This window comes from Schistocerca gregaria, unplaced genomic scaffold, assembly GCF_023897955.1.
Source record: "Schistocerca gregaria isolate iqSchGreg1 unplaced genomic scaffold, iqSchGreg1.2 ptg000244l, whole genome shotgun sequence".
In the NCBI taxonomy this organism is placed as follows: Eukaryota; Metazoa; Arthropoda; class Insecta; order Orthoptera; family Acrididae; genus Schistocerca; species Schistocerca gregaria.
Window position 1 is genome coordinate 6,922,241 of NW_026061753.1, and position 22,711 is coordinate 6,944,951.

A 22,711-nucleotide genomic window follows, 5' to 3' on the forward strand; every position below is an offset into this window, starting at 1 on the left:
CCAAGGCACCAAAGCCAGCTAAAAAGTCAATAATCGATACCTAAAACTTGAATTGTACTACTTCTTCCTTTGTATTACATCAACTTAGAAGCTTCATCTATGTTCTACTATGGTGCTTTTAGTGTCTCCGAATACCGCAGCACGCGACATAGCTTTGCAGACGATAACTACGAGCGTTTCAGAGAGAAGAGCGGCCAATGTGACGATCTGACTTTAAGTCGATTCGATAACAAATGACGAAAACGGACGGATTTCTCAGGTTTTTACTACATATGAACACTTTTCACATTCTCCCGTGCAAATCGGCTGCTATTCCTATTTTCATGCAGAATGTTAAGGTCCTAGCTCATGTCCAAGGCACCAAAGCCAGCTAAAAGGTCAATAATCGATACCTAAAACTTGAATTGTACTACTTCTTACTGGCTATTACATCAACTTAGAAGCTTCATCTGTGTTCTACTATGGAGCTTTTACTGTCTCCGCATACCGCAGCACGCGACATAGCTTTGCAGACGATAAGTACAACCGTTTCAGAGAGAAGAGCGGCCAATGTGACGATCTGGCTTTAAGTATATTCGATAACAAATGACGTAAACGGACGGATGTCTCAGGTTTTTTCTACATATGAACATTTTTCACATTCTCCCGTGAAACTCGGCTGCTAGTCCTCCTTTCATGCAGAATCTTAAGGTCCTAGCTCATGTCCAAGGCACCAAAGCCAATCAAAAAGTCAATATTCAATACCTAAAACTTGAATTGTACTACTTCTTACTGGCTATTACATCAACTTAGAAGCTTCATCTGTGTTCTACTATGGTGCTTTTAGTGTCTCAGCATACCGCAGCACGCAACATAGCTTTGCAGACGATAGGTACAAGTGTTTCAGAGAGAAGAGCGGCCAATGTGACGATCTGGCTTTAAGTCGATTCGATAACAAATGACGAAAACGTACGGATTTCTCAGGTTTTTACTACATATGAACACTTTTCACATTCTCCCGTGCAACTGGGCTGCTAGTCCTCCTTTCATGCAGAATGTTAAGGTCCTAGCTCATGTCCAAGGCACCAAAGCCAGCTAAAAAGTCAATAATCGATACCTAAAACTTGAACTGTACTACTTCTTACTGGCTATTACATCAACGTAGAAGCTTCATCTGTGTTCTACTATGGTGCTTTTAGTGTGTCCGCATACCGCAGCACGCGACATAGCTTTGCAATCGATAAGTACAACCGTTTCAGAGAGAAGAGCAGCTAATTTGACGATCTGGCTTTAAGTCGATTCGATAACAAATGACGAAAACGGACGGATTTATCGGGTTTTTACTACATATAAACACTTTTCACATTCTCCCATGCAAATCGGCTGCTACTCCTCCTTTCATGCAGAATCTTAAGGTCCTAGCTCATGTCCAAGGCACCAAAGCCAGCTAAAAAGTCAAAAATCGATACCTATAACTTGAATTGTACTACTTCTTACTGGCTATTACATCAACTTAGAAGCTTCATCTGTGTTCTACTATGGTGCTTTTAGTGTCTCCGCATACCGCAGCACGCGACATAGCTTTGCAGACGATAAGTACTACCGTTTCAGAGAGAAGAGCGGCCAATGTGACGATCTGGCTTTACGTCGATTCGATAACAAATGACGAAAACGGAAGGATTTCTCAGGTTTTTACTACATATGAACACTTTTCACATTCTCACGTGCAAATCGGCTGCTAGTCCTCCTTTCATGCAGAATCATAAAGTCCTAGCTCATGTCAAAGGCACCAAAGCCAGCTAAAAAGTCAATAATCGATACCTAAAACTTGAATTGTACTACTTCTTACTGGCTATTACATCAACTTAGAAGCTTTATCTGTGTTCTACTATGGTGCTTTTAGTGTCTCAGAATACCGCAGCACGCGACATAGCTTTGCAGACGATAAGTACAACCGTTTCAGAGAGAAGAGCGGCCAATGTGACGATCTGGCTTGAAGAAGATTCGATAACAAATGACGAAACCGGACGGATTTCTAGGTTTTTACTACATATGAACACTTTTCATACTCTCCCGTGCAACTCCGCTGCTAATCCTCCTTTCATGCAGAAGCTTAAGGTCCTAGCTCATGTCCAAGGCACCAAAGCCAGCTAAAAAGTCAATAATCGATACCTAAAACTTGAATTGTACTACTTCTTACTGGCTATTACATCAACTTAGAAGCTTCATCTGTGTTCTACTATGGTGCTTTTACTGTCTCCGCATACCGCATTACGCGACATAGGTTTGCACACGATAAGTACAACCGTTTCAGAGAAGAAGAGCGGCCAATGTGACGATCTGGCTTTAAGTAGATTCGATAACAAATGACGTAAACGGACGGATGTCTCAGGTTTTTACTACATATGAACATTTTTCACATTCTCCCGTGCAACGCGGCTGCTAGTCGTCCTTTCATGCAGAATCTTAAGGTCCTAGCTCTTGTCCAAGGTACCAAAGCCAGCTGAAAAGTCAATAATCGATACCTAAAACTTGAATTGTACTACATCTTACTGGCTATTACATCAACTTAGAAGCTTCATCTGTGTTCTACTATGGTGATTTTAGTGTCTCCGCATACCGCAGCACGCGACATAGCTTCGCAGACGATAAGTACAACCGTTTCAGAGAGAAGAGCGGCCGATGATATGATCTGGCTTTAAGTCGATTCGATAACAAATGACGAAAACGGACGGATTTCTCAGGTTTTTACTACATATGAACACTTTTCACATTCTCCCGTGCAACTCGGCTTCTAGTCCTCCTTACATGCAGAATCTTAAGGTCCTAGCTCATGTCCAAGGCACCAAAGCCAGCTAAAAAGTCAATAATCGATACCTAAAACTTGAATTGTACTACTTCTTACTTGCTATTACATCAACTTAGAAGCATCATCTGTGTTCTACTATGGTGCTTTTACTGTCTCCGCATACCGCAGAACGCCACATAGCTTTGCAGACGATAAGTACAACCGTTTCAGAGAGAAGAGCGGCCAATGTGACGATCTGGCTTTAAGTCGATTCGATAACAAATGACGAAAACGGACGGATGTCTCAGGTTTTTACTACATATGAACACTATTCACTTTCTCCCGTGCAACTCGGCTGCTAGTCCTACTTCATGCAAAATCTTAATTTCCTAGCTGATGTCCAAGGCACCAAAGAAGGGTAAAAAGTCAATAACCGATACCTAAAACTTGAATTGTACTACTTCTTACTGGCTATTACATCAACTTATAAGCTTCATCTGTGTTCTACTATGGTGATTTTAGTGTCTCCGCATACCGCAGCACGCGACATAGCTTTGCAGACGATAAGTACAACCGTTTCAGAGAGAAGAGCGGCCAATGTGACGATCTGGCTTTAAGTAGATTCGATAACAAATGACGTAAACGGACGGATGTCTCAGATTTTTACTACATATGAACATGTTTCACATTCTCCCGTGCAACTCGGCTGCTAGTCCTCCTTTCATGCAGAATCTTAAGGTCCTAGCTCATGTCCAAGGTACTAAAGCCAGCTAAAAAGTCAATAATCGATACCTAAAACTTAAATTGTACTACTTCTTACTGGCTATTACATCAACTTATAAGCTTCATCTGTGTTCTACTATGGTGATTTTAGTGTCTCCGCATACCGCAGCACGCGACATAGCTTTGCAGACGATAAGTACAACCGTTTCAGAGAGAAGAGCGACCAATGAGACGATCTGGCTTTAAGTCGATTCGATAACAAATGACGAAAACGGACCGATTTCTCGGGTTTTTACTACATATGAACACTTTTAACATTCTCCCGTGCAACTTGGCCCCTCGTCCTCCTTTCATGCAGAATCTTAAGGTCCTAGCTCATGTCCAAGGCACCAAAGCCAGGTAAAAAGTCAATAATCGATACCTAAAACTTGAATTGTACTACTTCTTACTGGCTATTACATCAACTTAGAAGCTTCATCTGTGTTCTACTATGGTGCTTTTAGTGTCTCCGCATACCGCAGCACGCGTCATAGCTTTGCAGACGATAAGTACAACCGTTTTAGAGAGTAGAACGCCCAACGTGACGATCTGGCTTTAAGTCGATTCGATAACAAATGAGGAAAACGGATGGATTTCTCAGGTTTTTACTACATATGAACACTTTTCACATTCTCACGTGCAACGCGGCTGCTAGACCTCCTATCATGTAAAATCTTAAGTTCCTAGCTCATGCACAAGGCACCAAAGAAGGGTAAAAAGTCAACAATCGATACCTAAAACTTGAATTGTACTACTTCTTACTGGCTATTACATCAACTTAGAAGCTTCATCTGTGTTCTACTATGGTGCTTTTAGTGTCTCCGCATACCGCAGCACGCGACATGGCTTTGCAGACGATAAGTACAACCGTTTCAGAGAGAAGAGCGGCCAATGTGACGATCTGGCTTTAAGTCGGTTCGATAACAAATGACGAAAACGGACCGATTTCTCAGGTTTTTACTACATATGAACACTATTCACATTCTCCAGTGCAACTCGGCTGTTAGTCCTCCTTTCATGCAGAATCGTAAGGTCCTAGCTCATGTCCAAGGCACCAAAGCCAGCTAAAACGTCAATAATCGATACCTAAAACTTGAATTGTACTACTTCTTACTGGCTATTACATCAACTTAGAAGCTTCATCTGTGTTCTACTATAGTGCTTTTAGTGTCTCAGCATACTGCAGCACGCGACATAGCTTTGCAGACAATAAGTACAACCGTTTCTGAGAGAAGAGCCCCCAATGTGACGATCTGGCTTTAAGTAGATTCGATAACAAATGACGAAAACGGACGGATTTCTCAGGTTTTTACTACATATGAACACTTTTCACATTCTCCCGTGCAAATCGGCTGCTAGTCCTCCTTTCATGCAGAATCATAAGGTCCTAGCTCATGTCAAAGGCACCAAAGCCAGCTAAAAAGTCAATAATCGATACCTAAAACTTGAATTGTACTACTTCTTACTGGCTATTACATCAACTTAGAAGCTTCATCTGTGTTCTACTATGGAGCTTTTACTGTCTCCGCATACCGCAGCACGCGACATAGCTTTGCAGACGATAAGTACAACCGTTTCAGAGAGAAGAGCGGCCAATGAGACGATCTGGCTTTAAGTCGATTCGATAACAAGTGACGAAAACGGACCGATTTCTCAGGTTTTTACTACATATGAACACTTTTCACATTCTCCCGTGCAACTTGGCTCCTCGTCATCCTTTCATGCGGAATCTTAAGGTCCTAGCTTATGTCCAAGGCACCAAAGCCAGCTAAAAAGTCAATATTCAATACCTAAAACTTGAATTGTACTACTTCTTACTGGCTATTACATCTACTTAGAAGCTTCATCTGTGTTCTACTATGACGCTTTTAGTGTCTCAGCATACCGCAGCAAGCGACATAGCTTTGCGGACGATAAGTACAACCGTTTCAGAGAGAAGAGCGGTTAATGTGACGATCTGGCTTTAAGTCGATTCGATAACAAATGACGAAAACGTACGGATTTCCCAGGTTTTTACTACATATGAACACTTTTCACATTCTCCCGTGCAACTCGGCTGCTAGTCCTCCTTTCATGCAGAATGTTAAGGTCCTAGCTCATGTCCAAGGCACCAAAGCCACCTAAAAAGTCAATAATCGATACATAAAACTTGAACTGTACTACTTCTTACTGGCTATTACATCAACGTAGAAGCTTCATCTGTGTTCTACTATGGTGCTTTTAGTGTCTCCGCATACCGCAGCACGCGACATAGCTTTGCAATCGATAAGTACAACCGTTTCAGAGAGAAGAGCAGCTATTTTGACGATCTGGCTTTAAGTCGATTCGATAACAAATGACGAAAACGGACGGATTTCTCGGGTTTTTACTACATATGAACACTTTTCACATTCTCCCATGCAAATCGGCTGCTAGTCCTCATTTCATGCAGAATGTTAAGGTCCTAGCTCATGTCCAAGGCACCAAAGCCAGCCAAAAAGTCAATAAACGATATCTAAATCTTGAATTGTACTACTTCTTCCTGGCTATTACATCAACTTAGAAGCTTCATCTGTGTTCTACTATGGTGCTTTTAGTCTCTCCGCATACCGCAGCACGCGACATAGCTTTGCAGACGATAAGTACAACCGTTTCAGAGAGAAGAGCGGCCAATGTGACGATCTGGCTTGAAGAAGATTCGATAACAAATGACGAAAACGGACGGATTTCTAGGTTTTTACTACATATGAACACTTTTCATATTCTCCCGTGCAACTCCGCTGCTAATCCTCCTTTCATGCAGAAGCTTAAGGTCCTAGCTCATGTCCAAGGCACCAAAGCCAGCTAAAAAGTCAATAATCGATACGTAAAACTTGAATTTTACTACTTCTTACTGGCTATTACATCAACTTAGAAGCTTCATCTGTGTTCTACTATGGTGCTTTTACTGTCTCCGCATACCGCAATACGCGACATAGGTTTTCACACGATAAGTACAACCGTTTCAGAGAAGAAGAGCGGCCAATATGACGATCTGGCTTTAAGTAGATTCGATAACAAATGACGTAAACGAACGGATGTCTCAGGTTTTTACTACATATGAACATTTTTCACATTCTCCCGTGCAACGCGGCTGCTAGTCCTCCTTTCATGCAGAATCTTAAGGTCCTAGCTCATGTCCAAGGTATCAAAGCCAGCTGGAAAGTCAATAATCGATACCTAAAACTTGAATTGTACTACAGCTTACTGGCTATTACATTAACTTAGAAGCTTCATCTGTGTTCTACTATGGTGATTTTAGTGTCTCCGCATACCGCAGCACGCGACATAGCTTCGCAGACGATAAGTATAACCGTTTCAGAGAGAAGAGCGGCCAATGAGACGATCTGTCTTTAAGTCGGTTCGATAACGAATGACGAAAACGGACCGATTTCTCAGGTTTTTACTACATATGAACACTTTTCACATTCTCCCGTGCAACTCGGCTGCTAGTCCTACTTACATGCAGAATCTTAATTTCCTAGCTGATGTCCAAGGCACCAAAGAAGGGTAAAAAGTCAATAACCGATACCTAAAACTTGAATTGTACTACATCTTACTGGCTATTACATCAACTTAGAAGCTTCATCTGTGTTCTACTATGGTGCTTTTAGTGTCTATACATACCGCAGCACGCGACATAGCTTTGCAGACGATAAGTACAACCGTTTCAGAGAGAAGAGCGGCCAATATGACGATCTGGCTTTAAGTAGATTCGATAACAAATGACGTAAACGGACGGATGTCTCAGATTTTTACTACATATGAACATTTTTCACATTCTCCCGTGCAACTCGGCTGCTAGTCCTCCTTTCATGCAGAATCTTAAGATCCTAGCTCATGTCCAAGGTACCAAAGCCAGCTACAAAGTCAATAATCGATACCTAAAACTTGAATTGTACTACTTCTTACTGGCTATTACATCAACTTAGAAGCTTCATCTGTGTTCTACTATGGTGATTTTAGTGTCTCCGCATACCGCAGCACGCGACACAGCTTTGCAGACGATAAGTACAACCGTTTCAGAGAGAAGAGCGGCCAATGAGACGATCTGGCTTTAAGTCGATTCGATAACAAATGACGAAAACGGACCGATTTCTCGGGTTTTTACTACATATGAACACTTTTAACATTCTCCCGTGCAACTTGGCTCCTCGTCCTCCTTTCATGCAGAATCTTAAGGTCCTAGCTCATGTCCAAGGCACCAAAGCCAGCTAAAAAGTCAATATTCAATACCTAAAACTTGAATTGTACTACTTCTTCCTGGCTATTACATCAACTTAGAAGCTTCATCTGTGTTCTACTATGGTGCTTTTAGTGTCTCAGCATACCGCAGCACGCGACATAGCTTTGCAGAGGATAAGTACAAGTGTTTCAGACAGATGAGCGACCAATGTGACGATCTGGCTTTAAGTCGATTCGATAACAAATGAGGAAAATGGACGGATTTATCAGGTTTTTACTACATATGAACACTTTTCACATTCTCCCGTGCAACTCGGCTGCTAGTCCTCCTTTCATGCAGAATGTTAAGGTCCTAGCTCATGTCCAAGGTACCAAAGCCAGCTAAATAGTCAATAATCGATACCTAAAACTTGAATTGTACTACTTCTTACTGGCTATTACATCAACTTAGGAGCTTCATCTGTGTTCTACTATGGTGCTTTTAGTGTCTCCGCATACCGCAGCACGGGATATAGCTTTGCAATCGACAAGTACAACCGTTTCAGAGAGAAGAGCGGCCAATGTGACGATCTAGCTTTAAGTCGATGCAGTAACAAATGACGAAACCGACGGATTTCTCAGGTTTTTACTACATATGAACACTTTTCACATTCTCCCGTGCAACTCGGCTGCTAGTCCTCCTTTAATGTAGAATCATAAGGTCCTAGCTCATGTCCAAGGCACCAAAGCCAGCTAAAAAGTCAATAATCGATACCTAAAACTTGTATTGGACTACTTCTTTCTGGCTATTACATCAACTTAGAAACTTCATCTGTGTTCTACTATGGTGCTTTTAGTGTCTCAGCATACCGCAGCACGCGACATAGCTTTGCATACGATAAGTACAACCGTTTCAGAGAGAAGAGCGGCCAATGTGACGATCTGGTTTTAAGTCGGTTCGATAACAAATGACGAAAACGGACCGATTTCTCAGGTTTTTACTACATATGAACACTATTCCCATTCTCCCGTGCCACTCGGCTCCTAGTCCTCCTTTCATGCAGAATCGTAAGGCCTAGCTCATGTCCAAGGCACCAAAGCCAGCTAAAAAGTCAATATTCAATACGTAAAACTTGAATTGTACTACTTCTTACTGGCTATTACATCAACTTAGAAGCTTCATCTGTGTTCTACTATAGTGCTTTTAGTGTCTCAGCATACTGCAGCACGCGACATAGCTTTGCAGACGATAAGTACAACCGTTTCAGAGAGAAGAGCCCCCAATGTGACGATCTGGCTTTAAGTAGATTCGATAACAAATAACGAAAACGGACGGATTTCTCAGGTTTTTACTACATATGAACACTTTTCACATTCTCCCGTGCAACTCGGCTGCTAGTCCTCCTTTCATGCAAAATCTTAATTTCCTAGCTCATGTTCAAGGCACCAAAGAAAGGTAAAAAGTCAATAACCGATACCTAAAACTTTAATTTTACTACATCTTACTGGCTATTACATCAACTTAGAAGCTTCATCTGTGTTCTACTATGGTGCTTTTAGTGTGTCCGCATACCGCAGCACGCGACATAGCTTTGCAGACGATAAGTACAACTTTTTCAGAGAGAAGAGCGGCCAATGTGACGATCTGGCTTTAAGTCGATTCGATAACAAATGACGAAAACGGACGGATTTCTCAGGTTTTTACTACATATGAACACTTTTCATATTCTCCCGTGCAACTCCGCTGCTAATCCTCCTTTCATGCAGAAGCTTAAGGTCCTAGCTAATGTCCAAGGCACAAAAGCCAGCTAAAAAGTCAATAATCGATACCTATAACTTGAATTGTACTACTTCTTACTGGCTATTACATCAACTTAGAAGCTTCATCTGTGTTCTACTATGGTGCCTTTACTGTCTCCGCATACCGCAGCACGCGACATAGCTTTGCAGACGATAAGTACAACCGTTTCAGAGAGAAGAGCGGCCAATGTGACGATCTGGCTTTAAGTAGATTCGATAACAAATGACGTAAACGGACGGATGTCTCAGGTTTTTACTACATATTAACATTTTTCACATTCTCCCGTGAAACTCGGCTGCTAGTCCTCCTTTCATGCAGAATCTTAAGGTCCTAGCTCATGTCCAAGGTACCAAAGCCAGCTGAAAAGTCAATAATCGATACCTAGAACTTGAATTGTACTACTTCTTACTGGCTATTACATCAACTTATAAGCTTCATCTGTGTTCTACTATGGTGATTTTAGTGTCTCCGCATACCCCAGGACGCGACATAGCTTTGCAGACGATAAGTACAACCGTTTCAGAGAGAAGAGCGGCCAATGAGACGATCTGCTTTAAGTCGATTCGATAACAAGTGACAAAAACGGACGGATTTCTCAGGTTTCTGCATGAAAGGAGGGCTAGCAGCCGATTTGCACGAGAGAATGTGAAAAGTGTTCATATGTAGTAAAAAACTGAGAAGTCGGTCCGTTTTCGTCCGTGTCGCCCTAAAACTTGAATTGTACTACTTCTTACTGGCTATTACATCAACTTAGAAGCTTTATCTGTGTTCTACTATGGTGCTTTTAGTGTCTATACATACCGCAGCACGCGACATAGCTTTGCAGACGATAAGTACAACCGTTTCAGAGAGAAGAGCGGCCAATGTGACGATCTGGCTTAAGAAGATTCGATAACAAATGACGAAAACGGACGGATTTCTAGGTTTTTACTACATATGAACACTTTTCATATTCTCCCGTGCAACTCCGCTGCTAATCCTCCTTTCATGCAGAAGCTTAAGGTCCTAGCTCATGTCCAAGGCACCAAAGCCAGCTAAAAAGTCAATAATCGATACCTATAACTTGAATTGTACTACTTCTTACTGGCTATTACATCAACTTAGAAGCTTCATCTGTGTTCTACTATGGTGCTTTTACTGTCTCCGCATACCGCAGCACGCGACATAGCTTTGCAGACGATAAGTACAACCGTTTCAGAGAGATGAGCGGCCAATGTGACGATCTGGCTTTAAGTAGATTCGATAACAAATGACGTAAACGGACGGATGTATCAGGTTTTTACTACATATGAACATTTTTCACATTCTCCCGTGAAACTCGGCTGCTAGTCCTCCTTTCATGCAGAATCTTAAGGTCCTAGCTCATGTCCAAGGTACCAAAGCCAGCTGAAAAGTCAATAATCGATACCTAAAACTTGAATTGTACTACTTCTTACTGGCTATTACATAACTTATAAGCTTCATCTGTGTTCTACTATGGTGCTTTTAGTGTCTATACATACCGCAGCACGCGACATAGCTTTGCAGACGATAAGTACAACCGTTTCAGAGAGAAGAGCGGCCAATGTGACGATCTGGCTTTAAGAAGATTCGATAACAAATGACGAAAACGGACGGATTTCTAGGTTTTTACTACATATGAACACTTTTCATATTCTCCCGTGCAACTCCGCTGCTAATCCTCCTTTCATGCAGAAGCTTAAGCTCCTAGCTCATGTCCAAGGCACCAAAGCCAGCTAAAAAGTCAATAATCGATACCTAAAACTTGAGTTGTACTACTTCTTACTGGCTATTACATCAACTTAGAAGCTTCATCTGTGTTCTACTATGGTGCTTTTACTGTCTCCGCATACCGCAGCACGCGACATAGCTTTGCAGACGATAAGTACAACCGTTTCAGAGAGAAGAGCGGCCAATGTGACGATCTGGCTTTAAGTAGATTCGATAACAAATGACGTAAACGGACGGATGTCTCAGGTTTTTACTACATATGAACATTTTTCACATTCTCCCGTGAAACTCGGCTGCTAGTCCTCCTTTCATGCAGAATCTTAAGGTCCTAGCTCATGTCCAAGGTACCAAAGCCAGCTGAAAAGTCAATAATCGATACCTAAAACTTGAATTGTACTACTTCTTACTGGCTATTACATCAACTTATAAGCTTCATCTGTGTTCTACTATGGCGATTTTAGTGTCTCCGCATACCCCAGAACGCGACATAGCTTTGCAGACGATAAGTACAACCGTTTCAGAGAGAAGAGCGGCCAATGAGACGATCTGCTTTAAGTCGATTTGATAACAAGTGACGAAAACGGACCGATTTCTCAGGTTTTTACTACATATGAACACTTTTCACATTCTCCCGTGCAACTTGGTTCCTCGTCCTCCTTTCATATAGAATCTTAAGGTCCTACATCATGTCCAAGGCACCAAAGCCAGCAAAAAAGTCAATATTCAATACCTAAAACTTGAGTTGTACTACTTCTTACTGGCTATTACATCAACTTAGAAGCTTCATCTGTGTTCTACTATGGTGCTTTTAGTGTCTCCGCATACCGCAAAACGCGACATAGCTTTGCAGACGATAAGTACAAGCGTTTCAGAGAGAAGAGCGGACAATGTGACGATCTGGCTTTAAGTCGATTCGATAACAAATGACGAAAACGGACGGATTTCTCAGGTTTTTACTACATATGAACACTTTTCACATTCTCCCGTGCAAATCTGCTGCTTGTCCTCCTTTCATGCAGAATCATAAGGTCCTAGCTCATGTCCAAGGCACCAAAGCCAGCTAAAAAGTCAATAATCGATACCTAAAACATGAATTGTACTACTTCTTACTGGCTATTACATCAACTTAGAAGCTTTATCTGTGTTCTACTATGGTGCTTTTAGTGTCTCAGAATACCGCAGCACTCGACATAGCTTTGCAGACGATAAGTACAACCGTTTCAGAGAGAAGGGCGGCAATTGTGACGATCTGGCTTGAATAAGATTCGATAACAAATGACGAAAACGGACGGATTTCTAGGTTTTTACTACATATGAACACTTTTCATATTCTCCCGTGCAACTCCGCTGCTAATCCTCCTTTCATGCAGAAGCTTAAGGTCCTAGCTCATGTCCAAGGCACCAAAGCCAGCTAAAAAGTCAATAATCGATACCTAAAACTTGAATTGTACTACTTCTTACTGGCTATTACATCAACTTAGAAGCTTCATCTGTGTTCTACTATGGTGCTTTTAGTGTCTCCGCATACCGCAGCACGCGACTTAGCTTTGCAGACGATAAATACAACCGTTTCAGAGAGAAGAGCGGCCAATGTGACGATCTGGTTTAAGTAGATTCGATAACACATGACGTAAACGGACGGATGTCTCAGGCTTTTACTACATATGAACATTTTTCACATTCTCCCGTGAAACTCGGCTGCTAGTCCTCCTTTCATGCAGAATCTTAAGGTCCTAGCTCATGTCCAAGGTACCAAAGCCAGCTGAAAAGTCAATAATCGATACCTAAAACTTGAATTGTACTACTTCTTACTGGCTATTACTTCAACTTATAAGCTTCATCTGTGTTCTACTATGGTGATTTTAGTGTCTCCGCATACCCCAGCACGCGACATAGCTTTGCAGACGATAAGTACAACCGTTTCAGAGAGAAGAGCGGCCAATGAGACGATCTGGCTTTAAGTCGATTCGATAACAAATGACGAAAGCGGACCGATTTCTCAGTTTTTTACTACATATGAACACTTTTCACATTCTCCCAAGCAACTCGGCTGCTAGCCCTCCTTTCATGCAGAATCATAAGGTCCTAGCTCATGTCCAAGGCACCAAAGACAGCTAATAAGTCAATAATCGATACCTTAAACTTGAATTGTACTACTTCTTACTGGCTATTACATCAACTTGGAAGCTTCATCTGTCTTCTACTATGGTGCTTTTAGTGTCTCCACATACCGCAGCACGCGACATAGCTTTGCAGACGATAAGTACAACCGTTTCAGAGAGAAGAGCGGCCAATGTGACGATCTGGCTTTAAGTCGATTCGATAACAAATGACGAAAACGGACGTATTTCTCAGGTTTTTACTATATATGAACACTTTTCTCATTCTTCCGTGCAACTTGGCTGTTAGTCGTCCTTTCATGCAGAATTTTAAGGTCCTAGCTCATGTCCAAGGCACCAAAGCCAGCTAAAAGTCAATAATCGATACCTAAAACTTGAATTGTACTACTTCTTACTGGCTATTACATCAACTTAGAAGCTTCATCTGTGTTCTACTATGGTGTTTTTAGTGTCTCCGCATGCCGCAGCACTCGACATAGCTTTGCAGACGATAAGTACAACCGTTTGAGAGAGAAGAGAGGCCAATGTGACGATCTGGCTTTAAGTCGATTCGATAACAATGACGATAACGAACGGAGTTTTAAGGTTTTTACTACATATGAACACTTTTCACATTCTCCAGTGCAACTCGGCTGCTAGTCCTCCTTTCATGCAGAATCTTAAGGTCCTAGCTCATGTTCAAGTCACCAAAGCCAGCTAAGAAGCCAATAATCGATACTTATAACATGAATTGTACTACTTCTTACTGGCTGTTACATCAGCTTAGAAGCTTCATCTGTGTTCTACTATGGTGCTTTTAGTGTCTCCGCATACCGCAGCACGCGACATAGCTTTGCAGACGATAAGGACAACCGTTTCAGAGAGGAAAACGGACGGATTTCTCATTTTTTTACAAAATATGAACACTTTTCACATTCTCACGTGCAACGCGGCTGCTAGACCTCCTATCATGCAAAATCTTAAATTCCTAGCTCATGCCCAGGGCACCAAATAAGGGTAAAAAGTCAACAATCGATACCTAAAACTTGAATTGTACTACTTCTTACTGGCTATTACATCAACTTAGAAGATTCATCTGTGTTCTACTATGGTGCTTTTAGTGTCTCCGCATGCCGCAGCACTCGACATAGCTTTGCAGACGATAAGTACAACCGTTTCAGAGAAAAGAGCGGCCAATGTGACGATCTGGCTTTAAGTCGATTCGATAACAATGACGATAACGAACGAATTTTTAAGGTTTTTACTACATATGAACACTTTTCACATTCTCCCGTGCAACTCTGCTGCTAATCCTCCTTTCATGCAGAATCTTAAGGTCCTAGCCATGTCCAATTCACCAAAGCCAGCTAAAAAGTCAATAATCGATACCTAAAACTTGAATTATACTACTTCTTACTGGCTATTACATCAAATTAGAGGCTTCATCTGTGTTCTACTATAATGCTTTTAGTGTCTCCGCATACCGCAGCACGCGACATAGCTTTGCAGTCGATAAGTACAACCGTTTCAGAGAGAAGTGCGGCCAATGTGACGATCTGGCTTTAAGTCAATTCTATAACAAATGACGAAAACGGAAGGATTTCTCAGGTTTTTACTACATATGAACATTTTCCACATTCTCCAGTGTAACTCGGCTGCTAGACCTCCTTTCATGCAGAATCTTATTTTCCTAGCTCATGTTCAAGTCACCAAAGCCAGCTAAGAAGCCAATAATCGATACTTATAACATGAATTGTACTACTTCTTACTGGCTATAACATCAGCTTAGAAGCTTCATCTGTGTTCTACTATGGTGCTTTTAGTGTCCTCGCATACCGCAGCACGCGACATAGCTTTGCAGACGATAAGTACAACCGTTTCAGAGAGAAGAGCGGCCAATGTGACGATCTGACTTTAAGTCCATTCGATAACAAATGACGAAAACGGAAGGATTTCTCAGGTTTTTACTACATATGAACATTTCCCACATTCTCCCGTGCAACGCGGCTGCTAGTCCTCCTTTCATGCAGAATCTTAAGGTTCTAGCTCATGGTCAAGTCACCAAAGCAAGCTAAGAAGTCAATATTCGATACATATAACACGAAGTGTACTACTTCTTACTGGCTATTAAATAAGCTTAGAAGCTTCATCTGTGTTCTACTATGGTGCTTTTAGTGTCTCCGCATACCGCAGCACGCGACATAGCTTTGCAGACGATAAGTACAACCGTTTCAGAGAGAAGAGCGACCAATGTGACGATCTGGCTTTAAGTCGATTCGATAACAAATGGCGGAAACAGACGGATTTCTTTGGTTTTTACTACATATGAACACTTTTCACATTCTCCCGTGCAACGCGGCTGCTAGTCCTCCTTTCATGCAGAATCTTAAGGTCCTAGCCATGTCCAATTCACCAAAGCCAGCTAAAAAGTCAATAATCGATACCTAAAACTTGAATTATACTACTTCTTACTGGCTATTACATCAAATTAGAGGCTTCATCTGTGTTCTACTATAATGCTTTTAGTGTCTCCGCATACCGCAGCACGCGACATAGCTTTGCAGTCGATAAGTACAACCGTTTCAGAGAGAAGAGCGGCCAATGTGACGATCTGGCTTTAAGTCAATTCGATAACAAATGACGAAAACGGAAGGATTTCTCAGGTTTTTACTACATATGAACATTTTCCACATTCTCCAGTGCAACTCGGCTGCTAGACCTCCTTTCATGCAGAATCTTAATTTCCTAGCTCATGTTCAAGTCACCAAAGCCAGCTAAGAAGCCAATAATCGATACTTATAACATGAATTGTACTACTTCTTACTGGCTATTACATCAGCTTAGAAGCTTCATCTGTGTTCTACTATGGTGCTTTTAGTGTCCTCGCATACCGCAGCACGCGACATAGTTTTGCAGACGATAAGTACAACCGTTTCAGAGAGAAGAGCGGCCAATGTGACGATCTGGCTTTAAGTCGATTCGATAACAAATGGCGGAAACAGACGGATTTCTTTGGTTTTTACTACATATGAACACTTTTCACATTCTCCCGTGCAACTGGGCTGCTAGTCCTCCTTTCATGCAGAATCATAAGGTCCTAGCTCATGTACAAGGTACCAAAGCCAGCTAAAAAGTCAATAATCGATACCTATAACTTGAATTGTACTTCTTCTTACTGGCTATTACATCAACTTAGAAGCTTCATGTGTGTTCTACTATGGTGCTTTTAGTGTCTCCGCATACCGCAGCACGCGACATAGCTTTGCAGACGATAAGTACAACCGTTTTAGAGAGTAGAGCGCCCAACGTGACGATCTGGCTTTAAGTCGATTCGATAACAAATGAGGAAAACGGACGGATTTCTCAGGTTTTTACTACATATGAACACTTTTCACATTCTCACGTGCAACGCGGCTGCTAGACCTATCATGTAAAATCTTAAGTTCCTAGCTCATGTCCAAGGCACCAAAGACAGCTAAAAAGTCAATAATCGACACCTAAAACTTGAATTGTACTACTTCTTACTGGCTATTACATCAACTTGGAAGCTTCATCTGTCTTCTACTATGGTGCTTTTAGTGTCTCCACATACCGCAGCACGCGACATAGCTTTGCAGACGATAAGTACAACCGTTTCAGAGAGAAGAGCGGCCAATGTGACGATCTGGCCTTAAGTCGATTCGATAACAAATGACGAAAACGGACGTATTTCTCAGGTTTTTACTATATATGAACACTTTTCTCATTCTTCCTTGCAACTTGGCTGTTAGTCGTCCTTTCATGCAGAATTTTAAGGTCCTAGCTCATGTCCAAGGCACCAAAGCCAGCTAAAAGTCAATAATCGATACCTAAAACTTGAATTGTACTACTTCTTACTGGCTATTACATCAACTTAGAAGCTTCATCTGTGTTCTACTATGGTGCTTTTAGTGTCTCCGCATATCGCAGCACGCGACATAGCTTTGCAGACGATAAGTACAACCGTTTTAGAGAGTAGAGCGCCCAATGTGACGATCTGGCTTTAAGTCGATTCGATAACAAATGAGGAAAACGGACGGATTTCTCAGGTTTTTACTAAATATGAACACTTTTCACATTCTCACGTGCAACGCGGCTGCTAGACCTCCATTAATGAAGAATCTTAAGATCCTAGCTCATGTCCAATTCACCAAAGACAGCTAAAAAGTCAATAATCGATACCTAAAACTTGAATTGTACTACTACTTACTGGCTATTACATCAGCTTAGAAGCTTCATCTGTGTTCTACTATGGTGCTTTTAGTGTCCTCGCATACCGCAGCACGCGACATAGCTTTGCAGACGATAAGTACAACCGTTTCAGAGAGAAGAGCGGCAAATGTGACGATCTGGCTTTAAGTCGATTCGATAACAAATGTCGAACACGGACGGATTTCTCAGGCTTTTACTACATATGAACACTTTCCACATTCTACCGTGCAACTCGGCTGCTAGTCCTCCATTAATGAAGAATCTTAAGATCCTAGCTCATGTCCAATTCACCAAAGACAGCTAAAAAGTCAATAATCGATACCTAAAACTTGAATTGTACTACTACTTACTGGCTATTACATCAGCTTAGAAGCTTCATCTGTGTTCTACTATGGTGCTTTTAGTGTCCTCGCATACCGCAGCACGCGACATAGCTTTGCAGACGATAAGTACAACCGTTTCAGAGAGAAGAGCGGCCAATGTGACGATCTGGCTTTAAGTCGATTCGATAACAAATGGCGGAAACAGACGGATTTCTTTGGTTTTTACTACATATGAACACTTTTCACATTCTCCCGTGCAACTGGGCTGCTAGTCCTCCTTTCATGCAGAATCATAAGGTCCTAGCTCATGTACAAGGTACCAAAGCCAGCTAAAAAGTCAATAATCGATACCTATAACTTGAATTGTACTTCTTCTTACTGGCTATTACATCAACTTAGAAGCTTCATGTGTGTTCTACTATGGTGCTTTTAGTGTCTCCGCATACCGCAGCACGCGACATAGCTTTGCAGACGATAAGTACAACCGTTTTAGAGAGTAGAGCGCCCAACGTGACGATCTGGCTTTAAGTCGATTCGATAACAAATGAGGAAAACGGACGGATTTCTCAGGTTTTTACTACATATGAACACTTTTCACATTCTCACGTGCAACGCGGCTGCTAGACCTATCATGTAAAATCTTAAGTTCCTAGCTCATGTCCAAGGCACCAAAGACAGCTAAAAAGTCAATAATCGATACCTAAAACTTGAATTGTACTACTTCTTACTGGCTATTACATCAACTTGGAAGCTTCATCTGTCTTCTACTATGGTGCTTTTAGTGTCTCCACATACCGCAGCACGCGACATAGCTTTGCAGACGATAAGTACAACCGTTTCAGAGAGAAGAGCGGCCAATGTGACGATCTGGCCTTAAGTCGATTCGATAACAAATGACGAAAACGGACGTATTTCTCAGGTTTTTACTATATATGAACACTTTTCTCATTCTTCCTTGCAACTTGGCTGTTAGTCGTCCTTTCATGCAGAATTTTAAGGTCCTAGCTCATGTCCAAGGCACCAAAGCCAGCTAAAAGTCAATAATCGATACCTCAAACTTGAATTGTACTACTTCTTACTGGCTATTACATCAACTTAGAAGCTTCATCTGTGTTCTACTATGGTGCTTTTAGTGTCTCCGCATATCGCAGCACGCGACATAGCTTTGCAGACGATAAGTACAACCGTTTTAGAGAGTAGAGCGCCCAATGTGACGATCTGGCTTTAAGTCGATTCGATAACAAATGAGGAAAACGGACGGATTTCTCAGGTTTTTACTAAATATGAACACTTTTCACATTCTCACGTGCAACGCGGCTGCTAGACCTCCATTAATGAAGAATCTTAAGATCCTAGCTCATGTCCAATTCACCAAAGACAGCTAAAAAGTCAATAATCGATACCTAAAACTTGAATTGTACTACTACTTACTGGCTATTACATCAGCTTAGAAGCTTCATCTGTGTTCTACTATGGTGCTTTTAGTGTCCTCGCATACCGCAGCACGCGACATAGCTTTGCAGACGATAAGTACAACCGTTTCAGAGAGAAGAGCGGCAAATGTGACGATCTGGCTTTAAGTCGATTCGATAACAAATGTCGAACACGGACGGATTTCTCAGGCTTTTACTACATATGAACACTTTCCACATTCTACCGTGCAACTCGGCTGCTAGTCCTCCATTAATGAAGAATCTTAAGATCCTAGCTCATGTCCAATTCACCAAAGACAGCTAAAAAGTCAATAATCGATACCTAAAACTTGAATTGTACTACTACTTACTGGCTATTACATCAGCTTAGAAGCTTCATCTGTGTTCTACTATGGTGCTTTTAGTGTCCTCGCATACCGCAGCACGCGACATAGCTTTGCAGACGATAAGTACAACCGTTTCAGAGAGAAGAGCGGCCAATGTGACGATCTGGCTTTAAGTCGATTCGATAACAAATGGCGGAAACAGACGGATTTCTTTGGTTTTTACTACATATGAACACTTTTCACATTCTCCCGTGCAACTGGGCTGCTAGTCCTCCTTTCATGCAGAATCATAAGGTCCTAGCTCATGTACAAGGTACCAAAGCCAGCTAAAAAGTCAATAATCGATACCTATAACTTGAATTGTACTTCTTCTTACTGGCTATTACATCAACTTAGAAGCTTCATGTGTGTTCTACTATGGTGCTTTTAGTGTCTCCGCATACCGCAGCACGCGACATAGCTTTGCAGACGATAAGTACAACCGTTTTAGAGAGTAGAGCGCCCAACGTGACGATCTGGCTTTAAGTCGATTCGATAACAAATGAGGAAAACGGACGGATTTCTCAGGTTTTTACTACATATGAACACTTTTCACATTCTCACGTGCAACGCGGCTGCTAGACCTATCATGTAAAATCTTAAGTTCCTAGCTCATGTCCAAGGCACCAAAGACAGCTAAAAAGTCAATAATCGATACCTAAAACTTGAATTGTACTACTTCTTACTGGCTATTACATCAACTTGGAAGCTTCATCTGTCTTCTACTATGGTGCTTTTAGTGTCTCCACATACCGCAGCACGCGACATAGCTTTGCAGACGATAAGTACAACCGTTTCAGAGAGAAGAGCGGCCAATGTGACGATCTGGCCTTAAGTCGATTCGATAACAAATGACGAAAACGGACGTATTTCTCAGGTTTTTACTATATATGAACACTTTTCTCATTCTTCCTTGCAACTTGGCTGTTAGTCGTCCTTTCATGCAGAATTTTAAGGTCCTAGCTCATGTCCAAGGCATCAAAGCCAGCTAAAAGTCAATAATCGATACCTCAAACTTGAATTGTACTACTTCTTACTGGCTATTACATCAACTTAGAAGCTTCATCTGTGTTCTACTATGGTGCTTTTAGTGTCTCCGCATACCGCAGCACGCGACATAGCTTTGCAGACGATAAGTACAACCGTTTTAGAGAGTAGAGCGCCCAATGTGACGATCTGGCTTTAAGTCGATTCGATAACAAATGAGGAAAACGGACGGATTTCTCAGGTTTTTACTAAATATGAACACTTTTCACATTCTCACGTGCAACGCGGCTGCTAGACCTCCTATCATGCAAAATCTTAAGTTCCTAGCTCATGCCCAAGGCACCAAAGAAGGGTAAAAAGTCAACAATCGATACCTAAAACTTGAATTGTACTACTTCTTACTGGCTATTACATCAACTTAGACGCTTCATCTGTGTTCTACTATGTTGCTTTTAGTGTATCCGCATACAGCAGCACTCGACATAGCTTTGCAGACAATAAGTACAACCGTTTCAGAGAGAAGAGGGGCAAATGTGACGATCTGGCTTTAAGTCGATTCGATAACAAATGTCGAACACGGACGGATTTCTCAGGCTTTTACTACATATGAACACTTTTCACATTCTCCCGTGCAACGCGGCTGCTAGTCCTCCTTACATGCAGAATCTTAAGGTCCTAGCTCATGTCCAAGGCACCAAAGAAGGGTAAAAAGTCAACAATCGATACCTAAAACTTGAATTGTACTACTTCTTACTGGCTATTACATCAACTTGGAAGCTTCATCTGTCTTCTACTATGGTGCTTTTATTGTCTCCACATACCGCAGCACGCGACATAGCTTTGCAGACGATAAGGACAACCGTTTCAGAGAGGAAAACGGACAGATTTCTCCTTTTTTTACTAAATATGAATACTTTTCACATTCTCACGTGCAACGCGGCTGCTAGACCTCCTATCATGCAAAATCTTAAATACCTAGCTCATGCCCAAGGCACCAAAGAAGGGTAAAAAGTCAACAATCGATACCTAAAACTTGAATTGTACTTCTTCTTACTGACTATTACATCAACTTAGAAGCTTCATCTGTGTTCTACTATGGTGCTTTTAGTGTCTCCGCATACCGCAGCACGCGACATAGCTTTGCAGTCGATAAGTACAACCGTTTGAGAGAGAAGAGAGGCCAATGTGACGATCTGGCTTTAAGTCGATTCGATAACAATGACGATAACGAACGGATTTTTAAGGTTTTTACTGCATATGAACACTTTTCACTTTCTCCCTCGCAACTCGGCTGCTAGTCCTCCTTTCATGCAGAATCTTATGGCCCTAGCTCATGTCCAAGGCACCAAAGCCAGCTAAAAATTCAATAATCGATACCTAAAACTTGAATTGTACTACTTCTTACTGGCTATTACATCAACTTAGAAGCCTCATCTGTGTTCTACTATGGTGCTTTTAGTGTCTCCGCATGCCGCAGCACTCGACATAGCTTTGCAGACGATAAGTACAACCGTTTCAGAGAGAAGAGCGGCCAATGTGACGATCTGGCTTTAAGTCGATTCGAAAACAAATGTCGAACACGGACGGATTTCTCTGGTTTTTACTACATATGAACACTTTTCACATTCTGCCGTGCAACTCGGCTGCTAGTCCTCCTTTCATGCAGAATCTTAAGGTCCTAGCTCATGTTCAAGTCACCAAAGCCAGCTAAGAAGCCAATAATCGATACTTATAACATGAATTGTACTACTTATTACTGGCTATTACATCAACTTAGAAGCTTCATCTGTGTTCTACAATGGTGCTTTTAGTGTCTCCGCATACCGCAGCACGCGACATAGCTTTGCAGACGATAAGTACAACCGTTTCAGAGAGAAGAGCGGCCAATGTGACGATCTGGCTTTAAGTCGATTCCATAACAAATGGCGGAAACTGACGGATTTCTCAGGCTTTTACTACATATGAACACTTTTCACATTCTCCCGTGCAACTCGTCTGCTAGTCCTCCATTAATGAAGAATCTTAAGGTCC